The sequence below is a fragment of the Aedes aegypti genome, chromosome 2, assembly GCF_002204515.2.
Source record: "Aedes aegypti strain LVP_AGWG chromosome 2, AaegL5.0 Primary Assembly, whole genome shotgun sequence".
NCBI lineage: Eukaryota > Metazoa > Arthropoda > Insecta > Diptera > Culicidae > Aedes > Aedes aegypti.
Window position 1 is genome coordinate 430,065,116 of NC_035108.1, and position 18,534 is coordinate 430,083,649.

At 37.1% G+C, this 18,534-nt stretch overlaps 1 protein-coding gene across 4 annotated transcripts in view; it reads right to left on the minus strand.

Moving 5' to 3' along the window:
• The window catches only part of LOC5573943 (tRNA-dihydrouridine(16/17) synthase [NAD(P)(+)]-like), a 394,431-nt gene that overhangs the window by 209,291 nt on the left and 166,606 nt on the right, over window positions 1-18,534 (minus strand). For all 4 annotated transcript variants that reach the window (XM_021847713.1, XM_021847712.1, XM_021847711.1 and 1 more), the window contains one exon: window positions 14,843-14,882. The gene's annotated coding sequence lies outside the window, so the exon portion shown is untranslated. The remainder of the gene's footprint in view (window positions 1-14,842; window positions 14,883-18,534) is intronic.

Consider the following 18,534-nt stretch of genomic DNA (forward strand, 5'->3'; position numbering starts at 1 on the left):
CAATCGGCTTATCGTGACTTCTATGTATGTAAGGGAAGACGAGTTGACTGAGGCAAAAACAGTAGGCTTGCTACCATTAATGATCAGCTTATCTCTAATCGCAGAAGTTGCCTGAACGAAAAAGTAACATGGAACGTCACAAACGCAAGAGGTTGATCAATATGTTGGGAGAGCGTCCAGCAAATTGGATAACAAAATTTTGCTAATCGCATAATAGGTTGTTGGTAAAAAGACTGATACTTTTTCAATTATTCTATCACTCTTGTATTAGCGACAAAATGCTACTCTCGACAATAGTCAGACTGAACGTAAAAGTTTGTTTCCATACTATTTAGATTCGACCCCTTCCGCGAAATGTCGGTTCGGCAAAATAAAATATGTTTTGTGTTGGAACTAAACCTTTTCGACCAAATGTCCATTTGACTAAATGTCCGTTCGACCAAATGTACTTTCGACCAAACGTCATTCGACTAAATGTCATTCGACCAAATGTCATAGATTCCGTGGCAACTAAACCTTTTCGACCAAATGTCCATTCGACGAAACGTCCGTTCGACCAAACGTCATTCGACTAAATGTCATTCGACCAAATGTCTTTCAACCAAATGTCATAGATTCGTGCAACGGTAGATTGTATCCAACAGCTATTTCAACTTAGGTGAACATTGAATATCGTTATATTCAATATTCAACAGTATCTCCATGTAACATCCCAATTGAACAGACTATTGTAATGACGATTGAGTAGTGTTGCCATCTAAATCCAGAATTTGAAAACATGAGGCCATTTTGGATAGTTCTCAAACCAACTTCGCCAAATATCTTGAAATCTAGTAGATGCATTTTTCAAAAATATTTTCATTTTTTTTTACCGAATTTTTATAAACCCCTATATATTGTCCATTTCTGGATATTTGTTGATTTTGAGTTGATACCGTGAATCATCATGAGTGCTTTCGAATTACTTATCAGATTAGAAAAGTAAAAAATAAGTGGTTTTGTCACATTGCACAGTGGTTCAGAAATCAGTTTTAAGCGGAAAGATGCATTTTGAGCTTTAGAATGAAACATTAGACAAGAACGGTCTTCTACAAAGTTGTTTGTATTAGTTAGGTCCTTTGTTTGGTTTTGTTCAAAATTAGGGTGGACCACATTTTCATAGAAATTGTGTAACTAACTTTCTTATTTGTAGAAATTATATTATACATGCTTCAGCAAAGTTGTAGACCATTCCATTTCAAGCAACTTTGCCAAAAAAGTTTTTTTGTATGTCTTAAATTGACCGATTTAGAGCTTTTTCCTACGGTGACATAAGGTGGTTCGAACAAAACTGGTTTTCTGGCTCTAGAGTTTTCAATTCAAATTTCTCATCAAAGTAGTCTATCAAACACTTAAAAATGCGTAATTTGGTGAGTGAAGAAACTCGCTATCTCCTTCCGTTTGGGAGTTATTGTTGTTTTTCTTTCAAAAACATGCCTACTTTGATTGAGAATATCTTTGTTTGTTTTGTTAAGTTCTAAAAGTCGTTCATAGAACACTTTGACGAGAAATCTGAAATAAGAAAGATAGGGCTCTAAAACTATTTTGAAGATTTTCATAGTATTTTCATACTATGTGGACCACCCTACTTTTAAATGACTGTCATTTAAAAGTAGGGTGGTCCACAACATCACACAAATCATATAATCAACTTTTTTATTTCCAAAAATACTGGTATATACTTTTAGGCAAAGCAGTAAAACTTGAAATTTTGATCAACTTTGCCAAAAAAAGTTTTTTGTAGCTCAAAATTTGGCCAATCTAGAGCATTTTTTCCTAATCATCGCAGGGTAGTCCAAAAAAAAATAAGTTTTTAAACTCTAGTTTTTTTAAATATTAGTTTCTCGTCTAAGTCGTCTATGAACAACTTTTAGAACTTAACAAAACGTAAATTTTCATGCAAAAAGATTGTTGATCAGGAGATTAGGGGCATAATGAACATACGGGGCGAAATGGACACCTTCTCAATATCTGATAATAAGTATACTTCATCAAAAGTTCATTCACTGCATGAAATCTGTATTGCATTTGAAATGTTTGACGGTATGAAAGTTTATTTTTTGCTTCAATTGTTCTTCAAAATTTGACTTAAAATTTTTCTCAGTTTTAAATTGGCATATAAGCAAGACCGTGGAAGAATCTAATTTTTGAGCAAAGTAACGAACCCAGAAAGGTTCTTTTTAGCTATTATGATTGAGAGAGAGCCCTTTTGCATATCGGAACGATTGACAGTCATTGAATATATTGTAATAACTAAATTTAATGCAGGTGTTTATTTCGCCCCGATACCTTTTTACCAGCCTTGTTTTCGACCCAATTTTCTATCTCGCTTTTCTGACATATGATATGATGATGATGGCACGTCGTACTATCATCAAACTTGAAAACTTACCGGGGATAAATTAAAAACACTGCCATTTAATGGTATTAAAACGAACATTTGCTTAACGTGTCCATTATGCCCCTTATTCTCCTATCTATTTTAGTTCAAAATTACAAAAATAACACATCTGTAATTTTTGATATAATATACAGTTTTATTTTGTCTTTTGAATGCCGTTAAAAGATATTTTTTATGTTTGCCCTAATCAGAGATATTCTCAATCAAAGTAGGCATGTTTTTGAGAGAAAAACAACAATAACTCCCAAACGGAAGGAGATAACGAGTTTCTTCACTCACCAAATTACGCATTTTTCAAAGCTCTAAAAGTGTTTGATAGACTACTTTGATGATAAATTTGAAGTTGCTTGAATTTGAATGGTTTACAACTTTGCTGGAGCATGTATAATATACTTTCTACAAATAAGAAAGTTAGTTACACAATTTCTCCACCCCAACTTTCAATAACACCAAACAAAGGACCTTACTAATACAAACAACTTTGTAGAAGACCGTTTTTGTCTAATGTTTCATTCTAAAGCTCAAAATGCATCTTTCCGTGTAAAACTGATTCCAGGACCATAGTGCATTGTTGAATGTAATCGCATAACAGTTTCATTGAGAATACAACTACACAAGCATAATTTTTTTCAGGCTATTTATCAAAATTTCAAGAGAAGCATTTTATGTTTTAAATAGGTAATTTTTTTTTTAAATTATAATTTTCTCTTATACTGATGAAAAATACATGTTTGGTACACCATTTCCTCAATGCCTGCCTTTGTCAAATGTTACAAATAAGCATTTATGGGCAGTATAACGATCATAAAAAGAGGGGCAGTTCCTCAGGCAAACGAGTTGGTTTGGTGTTTCGTTTTTTTCCCTTGATTTGCGCGCGATTTGCCGGGCAGTTCCTCGAAAGAACCCGGGCAAACGAGTCGGTTGAATGTTTTCCCCTCCTTTACGCGCGATTTGCTGGGAGTGCGGTACGAAGGACCGAGCGCTTGAGTTCGATTTCGAGCGTCCGATGTGATTTTGTTTTTTTTTTGGTTTGCGCTTTGTTTGTTTCCGAACGAAATCTGTATGCTGTAAGCGAAGCTGAAAAGGGATTGTGGCTGCTCAGTCAAGGTTGAAGGATTAATTGGTGAGCTCGTTTCATGCTTTCATTTCAAATCTGTATAAATGTAAGGCTGCACTTTTAATACTTCCAACGGTGATGATGATCATATGATAATATAAGCTGCCATCTATTGTAGCAAGGTATCCACCGGTAGCAATGGCCTGTTCTAACAAAACAATTTGTACAAGATTGTATGACTATTTGTATTCAATCATACTCCTGACTGAAGGGCCAAAAACGAATGGCGGACCCTCAAGCAGAGACACTTACGCGAAACCCGCAAGGGAAAAAGAATCTCCTTCCAAAAGTAAGTTCACACAAACAGTCCTACAATCAAGCCCTTGCTTGTCAGAAAGACCCAATAGATGGGAAGAAGAGCCCGCCCTTTTTCCAAGAAATGTTGGCAATAGGAAGTTGACAGTTTCACTCTTCCTATCCATCTCGCTTCAATCGGTCTGATGGTCCCACCCAACCCTAAATGCATGAAACATTGGAAATATAATCAAATAATACAATTCATCATGAAAAGATCTCACCGCCCTTTTTTTCCTTGTAGTATTTTCAAACGGGCACTGTATCAAATTTGCAACAACCCAATTGAACACCATTGAACATGCCCAGTCTTCTAATCATACCATCATCTTGCTCATAGCCGCCTCTCTTTCCCCCTTCCGAGAGATCACTTTAGTCTGTTGGTGTGGGTAAGCCTCGCAAGCAGCGATTCTCCACACGTTCATCTCTCACACCACATCACTTCCACCCGTCCTACCTTTCACTACCACTACTACTGAGACCCCGTTCACTCAAACACTTATCACTTCCCCCCGCGCATGCTGTCATTGATCATTTTTTTTCACATCAATTTCACTTTTTAATATTCTAAATTATTAACTTTTTATACATTTTCCAATTGAAATTCAACTTGCACTCGCGACTTTGCTCTTTTCTACGTTGGGATATATGTTTTTCGTCGATTTTACTTTGACATTTCCCTCAGCCATTGCTGCCAGGGTTTCTTCTTTTTAATCGTTCCAACGGTTGGCAGAAACTATGAACGATTCGTCACTGTGAGTGTCGGCATACTCTTATTCATGTTTCACATACATTTTTTCACCTTTGTTTTTGGAATTATTAAAAAGACTTTGACTAGTTCGACACTATAAGTGTAGACTGCAAAAGCTTCACTTTGAATGGTTCGCCACTGTCGGCAGTGTCGACATAAGAGTTTTCTTTGATGATCCAGCCAATCGAGTTTATTTTTCTTTTCATATGAGTAAAATATGATAACACATGCTTTCATTCTGACAGCTGACAGCTATTTGTTCAACTAACTTTGAATGGTTCGTCACTATAAGAGTCGACATTTTTTCCTCTACTTGGAAATTTTTCATATCAATTGGAAATACTATATTTACAAACATGTTTGTATCTCACAAATAATTGTTTATCATGCTCACAAATAATCATTTATCAAACTGAATCCTGAGACCCAACGATCCTCCACATTAACAAACATCCCTACCAGTAACCTTTGTGGAGATGCAGAGGCAAACACGGTCTCCAAATAGTAAAGGTTACACACTAACATTCCTTCCCTCATTTCCATCTGATTGCAAGGACGTGGCCGGCGCCGTTATTCACCCTGTATAAATAGAGGCACTGAATTATGCACACTGAAGAAGATTATGGCCAATACCAGTCGAACTTCTAGTTGGTTCATTGTGCATCTTCACTTCGGTCAATCACGGAATAGCAACCATTGATATGTGTAGTCAGTCTAAGCTAAGCTAAGCTAAGTATAACGATCATAAAAAGAGGTCAAAGTATACAAAGCTCAAGAGACGTGTTGAAATGACATTTTGTCCAAGAACATTGCTTGTGAAACCATGCGTCTCCACCATGAGTATGTTTACGATCAATCAAGGGGGCTACCGAACAGGGAAAAACGGGAAAAAGACGGGAATTTGAGTCCACCGGGAAAACCCGGGAATTCGAGATGGTCCTCAAGAAATTTGTTGTGAACAAACAGTTTTGAACTCTAAATCTACAAACCATAAGTTATGGAAAATTGTTATGTTTGAATATATTGCAATTCAGCATATTTGTATATTTAAGCAAGTCACTTTCATTGGAGAGCCTTAAAAATTTTGTGTTACACTATGGATTTAAACAATGTTTCTTTTTTCTCACAACCTCGCTAGCCATGCTTTAAAATATTATTTAATATTTCCACTACTGTCAGGTATAACATTATTTATTATTTATTTATTTATTTTTAACTTGAAATTTTGGAAGAGGGAAAAACCTCTTTGAGTGATTTCTTACCGAATTCTTTCTCAAAAAGGCACAAAACCTCTTCATCTTTTCCAAAAACATTATAAAATAAACAATCTTAACAATAAGAGGCTCAAACGGCATTGATCCATAGCAAAGCCAAATCCTTGAAGAAGTGAAAGGTCCTAGGAAAGGTCCATAATAGATAAGGTACCACATATAGAAAACTGTTCTTCAAAGCTGAATTGAAACATACGAAAAAAAAGACAAGTATCATACATAATAGGAGATTTCATTCAAAAACTGATATAAAAGTTTCAATATTGGAAGGCACATATTTCCTAAAATATCTCTAACAGATATTGGAGTAGTATGATTTAAATTTTGAATTTGTTTTAAAAATTTATTCCTTGGTATAACGTATCTTGAACAATGGAAAATTATATGATCAATGTCTTCATAGAATGGTCCACAATCACATAAATTTGAATCTTTTATGTCGATGCGATATAAATGACTGTTACAATTGTAATGATTTGAAATCAGTCTTGAAATGCTACAAATGAAATTTCGACTAACTGATAAATTTTTAAACCATGGATTTAGACAAACTTTTGGTTGAATAGAATGACACCAACGCCCTTTATCACTAGAGTCCCAAGACGTTTGCCAATCATTTAAGGAAGATTTCTTAAATTTTGTATGATATTCAGATGCAGAAATACTACGGTTATATGTAATACCACAACGAACACCCAATTTAGCTAAAGAATCAGCTTGTTCATTACCATAAATTTTTGAATGGGATGGAACCCATACAAATTTAACGATAAATCCTAGTAAATTTAGTTCAAATAATAATTGTTTTATCATTAGAATAAGATGATGAGTCTTAGCATGAAAATTTACGGATCTAATGGCTTTAAGACAACTGAAACTATCAGAACAAATAAAAAATATATTTGGTGAACGATTTTTTATCAAACTGCATGTAAAATATAATGCAGTTAATTCCGCAACAAAAATAGAACATGGAGATTGTAATTTAAAAAAATGTGCTGCAAAATGATTGTATACTCCGAACCCTGCAATGTCCTTCATTAAAGATCCATCTGAAAAATAAAGTTGGTCAACATTTACACCAATAAATTTACGATGAAAAAACAAACTAGCAAACCGAGGATAGTCATTGTGTGACATTTGTTTCAATTCTTCATGTAAAGATAAATCAATTAAAGGTATAACATTATTTTTAACTTTTCTCAAACTGATTTGACTCGAAGTTTTGAATCAAAGTTTAATCAAACATTATAGACGACTTTAGCATTCAAACGTATTGTATTAGACATTTTCACCAATTACCGAAAACTGATACCTCAATTAATCCGGATATGTATTCTTGAGAACAATCTGTTATGTATAAGAGTCTATAATCTTCCTTAACATTAAAAAAATCGACCCAAAATTGAACAAATAAGATAGAAATATATGCTTCTACATGTGTGACTTTGTTTCATGTTCACCTTAAGCTTAATTGCTTTAGGGAATGCTTCATTTCCAATAAAGGAACGAAAGAATATAAGTTGAGTTGAAATATCTTTGATCAGTAAAATTAAAAACTGTGAAAAAGCAGAAGTTTCAAAATGTAAATTTGGCGGCTTTCCTGTCAATGCAAACGCATGGTTAATAAACCAGCACATGTTGGAAAAATTGAACAAAAACTTCAACGGACTTCAACAGAAACAAAAGATTCTGCACTTTGCCCCAACGTCCCCCACCCGTTCGACACGGTCTGGTTTGGTGAAACGTGGGATGTTTGTCGCTGAATCCGGGCCACGTAACGGCGGCTATGGTGGCTTCACGGGTTGCACGTGTCGGTGTGGAACTCCCCCGCGATTGCTGCCATGTGCTGCTGGTGGAACCGGAAATTCATGCGGGCTATATTGACCCCCTACCGGAACCGGAGTGACACACTACAGAGCGCGGAGAGAGACAGAGACAGTTGCAGTTTGAGTTAAGAGTGCAGGAAAAGTAAATTGTTTCTGTAAACACCACAGGAAATGTAGTCTTCTTTGCAGTGATTCCTGGCCAGGCTCATGCTGTGTGTGTGATACAGGACTCTGCTAGTTGATCCCATGTGGATTATTTTAATAGAGACATGTATTTCTGGAGCAAACTATCCGGTTCTGTGGGATGAAAAACATATGTAACATTTGGTTTGTAAACGACGATCAGCGTCACAAAAAACTCTTGTGAAACGAAAAAAATCATCATAGAAGATTTTCACGAGGGTCCATATTAAATATCAAATACCCTCAGACACATTAAGAACCTATTTGACTTTAATGGTGGCGCGGATATATGAATAAAACGTCCATAAACGAACTGTCCACAATCTACCAGAGTGGAAAAAATGAAATAACTGTCCAACTTTCGCCATGGTTCGCTTCCTTCCAGCGCCATCCCTCGACTGCTGCGAGCTGGACACTTGTTTTTGTTTGATTTATTATGTATAATCATTTGAGTGGCTCTTTTCATCCTTGGAAGATTCTTCTCCCCCACAAAAATGGTAGTCCACAATTCCACAATAGTAAAACGACGGGGCCTCGATGACCATCGTGGTCATTTCTGTTTTCCCGACAAGTGGTGGTGATGGTGGAGGAAAGTTGTTCCGTGGAACGAGGAGACATGACAGACACTTTAGTGCTTCTGAAGTTTTCTCGTATATCGCTCGGTATCGTCACTTCGAGAAAGCGACAGTCATTTCCTCTATTTCTGCAGAGCTTCGATACGTACAGAAAAAGTCGCGTATCAGTAAGTGAATATTATTGGCACTTTCATTGTCGGTATGGTTTTCAATCAGCATAGTTTTCCATACGGACATGTCGTTTAATTGAGCCGTGCATGTCCGGTAAACCAGGTTATAGAATTCGGGGTAGTGCTACATTCTGGGAAATAGAATTCGGGGTCATGGCATTTGGTAATGGGGTAGAATTCTCGGTAGAGATTTTTTTGGCTCTCTGTTAATAAGTGGATACAGACATTTTATAAATTTGTTACATTTGGCTTGAATGTCTAATGTTATTTTTGAAGTTGCGTTTTCATCTATCATGACATGATTCATTACATGCCTCAACTTAACTTAACTTAACTGTTATTCGAATTCAGTACAACCGAGAATCCGTTTGAAAGTTCTTTAAGCAGTTTTGTTTTGTTTTGTTTGCTTTGCAAAAGAGGATTACATGATTAAGTTAAAATCGAATTCGTACAAGGGTACTCCTCTTGGCATAGTTGGTAGCGCGCCTGTCAAGCGCATTGGAAGTCGTAAGTTTGATTCTCACCGAGAAGCCCAGTAACTTCTTCGCAAATTTCACTTTAGTTTGTCCATGTAAACCAGTTGCTTTTCTGATAGTGTTTCATATTTATGAAAATTTGTTTATTTCGCGTAAGATAAATTGTAAAATATTTCGCCCCAGGGTACACAATTTTTTTCTCATATATCCTGTATAGCCATAGCCCATATAGCCTGTTTAACCCATATCCGCCCAGCGTCCTAAAAATAGGACTGAAGCCCAGAACGCCCAGCGTCCTATAAATAGGACGGTACTTGTAGTGCAAATATCTTGAAAATAAAGAGGTTTAAGAGAAAACTGTCTTCTGCAAAGTTGATCACAGGACTATTGACTTCCACTTGGTAACTATTTTAATTCAGAATTAACTCACCAGGTGGCGCACAGACGCCAACAAATGTTGTATATATAAGCAACATATGAAACAACTTTCCAACGTACAAACATTTGCTTCGTATATATCTCTGTCCAGCGATGAGATACAAAATTGGTGTCTTGGACAAAGTTGAACAACTAAATAATACCTATTTGCATAGAACCTTATAAATTCGGAAAACAATCCCAAGATGGCGCTAGTGAGCAAAAACTTTATTTGCTTATATCTTAGTCCAATTATGAGATACATCAACGGTGTCTTCGACAAAGTTGAACAACTAAATAATGCCTATTTGCATAAAACCGTATAAATTCGGAAAACACTCCCATGATGGCGCTAGTGTGCCAAAACTTTATTTGCTCATATCTTTGTCCAGTTATGAGATACAAAAATGGTGTCTTCGACAAAGTTGAACAACTAAATAATACCTATTTGCATAAAACCTCATAAATTCGGAAAATACTCACAAGATGGCGCTAGTGAGCAAAAAATTTATTTGCTTATATCTTAGTCCAATTATTAGGTATAAAAATGGTGTCTTCGACAAAGTTGAACAACTAAATAATATCTATTTGCATAGAATCTTATAGATTCGTAAAACACTCCCAAGATGGCGCTAGTGAGCCAAAACTTTATTTGCTTATATCTTAGTCCAATTATGAGTTACAAAAATGGTGTCTTCGACAAAGTTAAAAAACTCAATAATGTCTATTCGCATAGATCCTTATAGATTCGGAAAACGCTCCCAAGATGGCGCTAGTAAGCCAAAACTTTATTTGCTTATATCTTAGTCCAGCGATGAGATACAAAATTGGTGTCTTCGACAAAGTTGAACAACTAAATACAGTTAACTCTCCCTTACTCAATATTGAAGGGACCATCGAGTTAGGGAGGTATCGAGTTACAAAACACAAAACCAATGCAATTGCTATCCAAGGGACCATCGAGGTAGCCATGAAAACCAACTTTTACTATGGTTCTCTAACTCGATATCGAGATTAGTTTGCAAAACATTCACTAGCTGGTGCTAGTGGGCAAAGATTTTATTTTGTTAATATCTGAGTCAAGTGATTAGATACAAAGTTTGTATCTTGGACAATGTTGAACAACTAAATGAATCCTATTTGCCTAGAACCTTATTAGTTCGGAAAACACTCACAAGGTGGCGCTAGCGGTCAATTTTTTTTGTATATCTCAGTCCAACGATGAGATTGATGTCTTCGACAAAAATATTCAACTAAATGGGATCTATTCGCCCAGAAACAAAGTAGTTTGAAAAACTCTCCCAAGGTGGCGCTAGTAGACAAACATTTTAGTTGCTTATACAGCAGGGGTTCGCTGGTTGGAACACGACTGCCTTCCATCTAGTGAATCCGACCCGTTAGTTGGTACGACTGACAGCTGGTGAAAATGCTCCACACTAACGAATCTAGAGAGACAATCGTCACGAAACGCACATATACATACGCATTTGTTCTATATATGGAGACTTCAATGCGACGGTGCTCAGACGTCAAAGTCAGTTTGACATTTTTTGGTGATATTTGAGTGCTTTTTAGTTGGAATATTTTCCAACCAGCGAACATCCAACAATCGAGTCATTCCATGTAGCGGACCCCCCACGAGTGAATCCCCACTGTATCTCAATCCAGTGATTGGATACAAAGTTAGTGTCTTTAACAATGTTGAAGAACTAAATGAGACCTATTTGCCTGAAAACATATTACTTCGGAAATCACTTAAATGGCACTACTGGGCACACATTTTAATTTTAATCCACTGATTAAATCCAAAGAAAGCTATGCGCCTAAATCCTTCTTATTATATTCATTCTCATGATGGCGCTAGTCGGCAAATATTTTATTCGCCTATATGGAAGTTCAGTGATGAAAAATTTGGTATCTTCGAAAACGATGTTCAACTAAAGGAGATATTTTCACAAAAAAAACTTATTAGCTGGGAATTGCTTTTATGTGCGAAACATCAAGGAAACAACCAATAAGAAATTGGTCTGCCTAGATCAAAACAATGGATACTTACTATCGAGTCGAGCAACAATCGCTTATTTCGGATGCAATGCTCCTCACATTTTTAGATGAACCTTGACACCATTTATTGAAGGCTAAAAGAAGAAAACACTTGTTTTTTAGCCGTCGAATGAAAAAGATGATCTTTTGAAGGGAGTGAAGAACGAAAAAACCGACAAATTGACGTGTCCATCCATGAACTGAACTCCAAGGATGCGCGGCGGCTGTCAAATGAATAGCCGCCAACCTAAGTCCAGAACCAGTTTTATGGCTGACGGTGAAAATAAAAATTATTATTCGCAAAATTACAGGTAAATGCGCTTGAAAGATATTGTTTGCAAGCAGTTATTTACTACGCGCTACTGCAGTGCGTTGTTGCCAATTTAATCAGAAAATTCTAGTAAATTCCTAAAATGAATGTTCGAGAAAATTGATTACGCCTTCACCATTGTTTGGTCGTATTTTTGTATGGTTGTTCGCTTTTAAGAACCAGCGACACGTTGAGGTAGCAGTACAGATCCTCCCTTGCTGATCTCACTCGGTCCAAGAATTGTGACATTCGAGTGGCCACGCTTCCGTATGCTCCCCAGGTATTCTGACCCGCTCTAGTGTCAAAAATCTTGGACTGCGTGGATTCTGTTCTATCAGTGGATAAGACCATATGCATTAGACTGGCCCTTAAACAAAAAAGTTGTAAAATTCAACGGGGCACCCCCTAGATATGTGCCTTAGGGTAAGAAAAAAGCTCTCTCAAAATTTCAACTCATTTGGTTGCTCCCCCAGCTGGCGCATTCAATTCAAAGTTTGTATGGAATATTCGTCTCAAATATATTGAAAATTGACCCTATGTCACTGTTTCGTCTCGTACACTAGTTAATCGCGTTCAATTGAGCCCAGAATGACAAATTCACTAGTTGATACGCTAATGAATATAGTTGCCGAAGGTTGTATGTGGATTTAAGCTCATTTTCATTAAGCTTTCAGTTGTTGAAAGTTAGGCTTAGATCAGCACTCCCGTACAATCACACATGTGCATGCAATGCACCTCGTGCCGCAGCTCGCCCAGCGTCATAGGTGGCTATGATGCGCTTAGTGGCTACCACCCAGCTAAGTTGAAGGAATACTAAGCAATATTGCAAATCTACTTCAGATAGTTAAAACACCAACTTTATCAATTTTAATCATCATACAACCTTCTACAATATTGTTTGCTATAGTATCAAGTAGTGTTATTGACATTCTGGGTTCAATTGAACGCGATCAACAATTTTCCTGACTCAAACAAGAGATGATGTGCTGTTTCCTATATGTTGGAGCTGAAAATCCCATATTAACTTCAATTCAATTGCGCCAGCTTATGGAACGACCAAATGAGCTGAAACTTTCAGGAAGTCTTCCTTGTACCCTAAAGAATAACCCTGGCGGGTGCCCCGTGGAATTATACAACTTTATTTTTCTCCCATACTAAGGTGGGCCAGTCTAATATGCATCAGTGATGCAGTAACTTCAACGTTATAGACGAATAATGTTGGCTTCAAATATTCACGTCTGTAAAGCATGACTGTCAATGGACTGAAGGACTAACTTTTGATAAGCACTAACGAAATTCTGATATTGCCAAATATATATTTCGATAGCTGTCAGATCCAAGCCACATTGTATACTAATAACTTGACCCAGCAAAAATATTTTGATAGTTATGTTTTCATTATCAACTGGCAAGTTTTATAGAATCTTTTTGAAGACTATTCTGAAACATCTGTAGGTTTTTTTTTATAATCAAAATATTCGACGTAAGACTTTATTTCGTTTTTTTTTTTTGTTTAAAGGATGTAAGTGTGCATAATTGTACATGTAAATGTATGGAAATGCATGTATGTCTGTATCTTACTTACGTGGTAGAGCAGAAAATTGAATTAAAGTCACTAAATGATTTAGTTCTGGCATGCATCTTTCGCCTCTGAAATTTTGATTTTTTATGTTGCAATTTCTTTATCAGGGTACGTCCATAAATTACGTCACGCAAAGTTTTGCCATATTCATCCTCCTCAATTTTCCTCTATATCACACTTTTTGTATAGATTTCAATTTTTATATGTGTAGTCACGTTTTCTTGTAACCCCCTCCTTCCTCTTCTGTACGGGACGTTATTTATGAATTACCACTCACCTGCAGTTTTTTCAACTTGTTTACATTGTAATGGGTCGAAGAGCATGAAAATATTTTTGATTAATCTCGAAAAATAACTTATAGAACAAACAGATATGGACGACACTTCAGCATGACCAAGCTGAGGATCGTGGGTTCAAATCCCACCGGTCGAGGATCTTTTCGGGGTTGGAAATTTTCTCGATTTCCCAAGGCATAGAGTATCTTCGTACCTGCCACACGATATACACAAGCAAAAATGGTCATTGGCATAGTAAGCTCTCAGTTAATAATTGTGGAAGTGCTCATAAGAACACTAAGCTGAGAAGCAGGCTCTGGGGACGTAACGCCAGAAAGTAGAAGAAGAAGATATGGACGATACACTTACTAGAATTTTTTTGGATCCCCACCATAGACTTGAAATTTTTTGGTGAAATAAGGTTTAATATATGGGAATACGACTATGAATAACAAAAACGGAATTCTAATTGTGAGATACCTTGGGCGTTAACGGGTTAAATAGTTCGACCAGAAAAATCACGCTTCAACGACGGAGTCATCGGACTTTTCCGTCCTAAAGAATTCCACTCGATCTGTAATTTTTCCGGACCTACCTTATCGCAGCCGTGCCACCATAAGACATTCATTCCAGACAGCAATAAGAAACTTCCAATTCTGTGGTTTTTGGTCACACCGCGACACCTGTTAGAAAGGCAACACCAAATGGGTGGTACAAATGGTTGGGGATTGTTCGCAGATAAGGACGACTAACAGAGAGAAAAAAAAAAGAACAACATTCGTCGGAAGCACCACAAAAGAATGCCAGGCAAAGGATGTTTATGAATAGCTTGGGCGTAAAGGAAGCGAAAAAGGAAAATAATTTCCTCTATGGGCTCAGAAATTGGTATCTTTTGAAGGTGTGGAAGGGGTGGGCTACGTGAGAACTGGTAAAAGGGTGTTTCGACAAAGATATTAAAGAATTCCTTCGACACTTGGCCTTAACAAGATTGTGTGCTACATTATACAATTGTTATAGGGGACGGTTCCGGATAGCAGTGCTTTAACTTGATCAGATTTCTAACAAGAAATGTTATGTTATTGTGTTATTTTGAAAAAAAAAGTACTTACCACAATTTGTGAACAAGGTAACACAACATCAAGGTTTTATCTGAAATAGAAGAAACATATGTAAATCCAAAATCTAAGAAAGAGGGATAGTATTACGATTTACATAATTCCACGAATAAGTTAACTTAAAACTCTAACACTTAACTGTGAGAAGTGTGGCCAGCAATCATTTTTCAATCAGTTTCATTTATGGTAGGATAAGAAGGTCTTTATTGACTCTTCATATTTCCCTACAACTTTGCGGAAGTTCATGATTGGCTATTTCATAACTGGGGGTTAATGTGTAGTAAGCTCATATTTTGAAACCATTTTTCAATCTAAACTGTCCTAATGTGTAGTCGTCAAAAAACTGTCGTAGTAAATTGCAGTGAACTGAGAAAATACGTCATATTTCATGTGAACCTCACATAAACCGCTGAAATCAACTTAAGATTAACTATTTCACTCCTCTTCGTCTCAGCCCTTCTCACACTGAATATACGACGGTACAGATTGTACGATTAGCCCAACTTATCACACCCCCCGAAGGAAGGAGCTCATTAGCTTTGGAGCGCATATTCTATTCCACATGGGTTCCGTTACTGCGGATCCGGAAGAGTCTCCTCTTTCATCTATGTACGTGTGACCGACTGTACGTCCGTATATACTAAGTGAAGCTTGTTGAGGAGATAGTCAAGTAGAGCAGGAGCTGTGAACGGACGGTCTTGCCGCAGGTCATTTGGCAGCATAACGTAATCCTCATGGGAAAACACCTCTCGCTTCAGCTTGGTTAGTTGCTCGGGATGAAACGATGACAACTGATGGGCAGACTGTTCCAGTGGATTTGGTTCTTCCGCATCCACAACAATTTGGGGCTTTCATTAGGTCCATCGAAGGGTAGTGTGAGTAAGTGCTATAATGCGGGAATTAATGAGGCAAAAATCCTCGTAAAAGCCAATCTAGATTTATCTGAGCTTGATTGGGTTAAAGATGGGTTGTGCGTTGAGAAAAATCTTTAATTTTCAACACAAAATTTAATTTGCTAACCTTTACACATGAGAAGCGTGATGGTTCACATCTCACACAGCTCTCGGTAGATCCAAAGTCGACCGTACATCTCTGGCTGCGCACACACTTCATGTCTCAACCGTGTTGATAGCTTATCGTACCATGCATAAATTTTCCATAACTTGGCGAAATATTCTATGCATTGAGAAATTATTCACCGGAATAACTTTTGACGGTTCGCCGACGTCGCGACTCCGGGGAGTCATGTACATCTTCATCAACGTCAGACCAAATATTAGAGATGATGGAGAGGAAAACCCCTGACCCACCCAACAACAACGATTCATACATATCTCATCTTGCGCAGTCTGTCGGAAACCGAAAGAAGACGCTGCATATCTAGGTATAGGTATGTGGATGTGAAAAACATTTTCATAATGCTTCTGGTTTTCCGGAGATAACTTCAGGTGGCTGAAGGAACTCTGAAGATTTGGAAGCCTATGAAATGGAACGTCTTTGTGACAGGTCAATGAGTTCCTAGAAATAAAACATTAAAGACTCAGTTTGGCCTCAAAATACGAATGAAGCAATGGTTGCTGATAAATGGCAAATCTAAAACCCTGTGAGTGTGAAAGCTTGCTAAAAATAGAGTGCATATAATTCGACAATGGCCAGAGGACGTAAGCCCAGGGCTGATAGCGACTGAGTGTCTTAACCCTCCAACACAAAAAAAAATCATATTTTCAAAAGCACTAAAAAACTACAATCTTTTATTCTTGTCAAAAATAGGTAACCAGAAGAGGCTTCAGGAAAAAAATAAAAAGCATAGGGATGTTCATAAATAAAAATATGAAAATCAAAAACAAAAATTTTCATATTCACGATTACAAAGAAATTATTGTTCAAAACGTGGCTTTTCATCATCTTCAATGTTGTAATTGTACATCACCTGTACTACCAATCAGAAATACTAGGGGTTATATTGCTGGATTGATAATAACGCCGGCCACGTCCTTATCTATATCGAAGAGAGGGAGGAATGTTAATTAGACTGCCGTTGTTACTATAAAACCGTAAAATCACCCGCATTTCCTAGGAAGTAGTGTTTTTTTAGTGATGAATGAGATATAAGACCGTAAGGATACCACCGTGATATGCGGTTAGGTCGATTTATCCAACCAGATAGAATAGAGAATGTTTTGATGTCTTCTTCTTCTTGGCATTAACCTCCCCACTGGGACAGAGCCTGCTTCTCAGCTTAGTGTTCTTATGAGCACTTCCACAGTTATTAACTGAGAGCTTTCTATGCCAAAGTTGCCATTTTCGCATTCGTATATCGTGTGGCAAGTACGATTATACTCTATGTCCAGGGAAGTCAAGGAATTTTCCATTACGAAAAGATCCTGGACCGACCGGGAATTGAACCCAGACACTTTAAGCATGGCTTTGCTTTGCTCTAACCACTCGGCTAAGGAAGGTCCCAATGTTTTGATGTCATGATCACTGATAATGCAGAGAGATAGAAGAAGGTAGCTATTAGGAAGAATGTTACAAAATTGAGAATGCGACGGGCCTGGTATTGAACCCACAACCTCCTGCTTGTGAAGCAGAAGCGCTAACCACTAGACTACTAACTCCGTCTCACCTTTAGATGCCTGAAAAATGAGACTAATTAGAAATCAAAAAAAAAAAAAAAAAACTGCGCAGGAACCAAAAAAAAAACAAGCTTAGAGTTTTTATCACAATTCCTCAAAGAGATCGACCAGACATGACTTAGAAAGTATTTCTTAGAGTTTTTTTTTTCGGTGATGTGTAACATTACGTCTTCAGTGGACACGTCACGCCAGAAGGAAGAAAAAGAACCCTTGAATTACTCCAGAGATTCCAGCAATAGGTTTTCACAGGAATCTGAGATGAAGAAGAACGCTTACTAAGATTTTACAGGAATTCCTTACTCCAGAGCTCAAACCAAAAATAAAAACAAGAATTCTCCGAAATATCTAAATATTAGGGCTACAGAAATTTTTCCATCGAGAGAGCAGTATTTATTTCTCAGAAATCTAAAATAGTAGTTCATGGATATCTTTGAGATCTTTGGGATTTCACTTCAGTAACAACTCTAGAGATTTATCTTATCATTTCACCAGATATGTATTGAGGAATTTCCAAAGGAAATCCTCAAATAATTTATCAAAAAATTCTTCCGGAAAAAAAATCCGGGTGGCATTCTTAAAAAAAAATATATATATAAACTCTGAAAGAGTTTCAAGAGGGTCCTTGAAGAAGTCTTGGAGGGTTTTATAGTTTATTTCCAAAGATGATTATCATTTCGATTCTGATTAGAACGATATTCAGAGAGTGCAACAGTTCATGAATCATAACAGTTCGTGAAATATCACATTCGGAGAGCTCTATGAATGCATATATTCGCTCTCTCGCACGGTACGTGACGCGAGAGCGTTCAAGAGCATTAACACTCATAGACGACAGCGATATCGAGCTATTCGAGATGAGATAAATCGTTTATGAGTTAAAATGGGTAACGATTGTACCCCGTTTGGCATAAGGTCGTTTAGCATAAAGCCGTTTGGCATAATGGTCGTTTGGCATAATGGTCATTTGGCATAATGGTCATTTGGCATAATGTCCGTTTGGAATAATGATTGACTTAGAATGAATATCGGCATTTTTGAAGCTTTTACCGA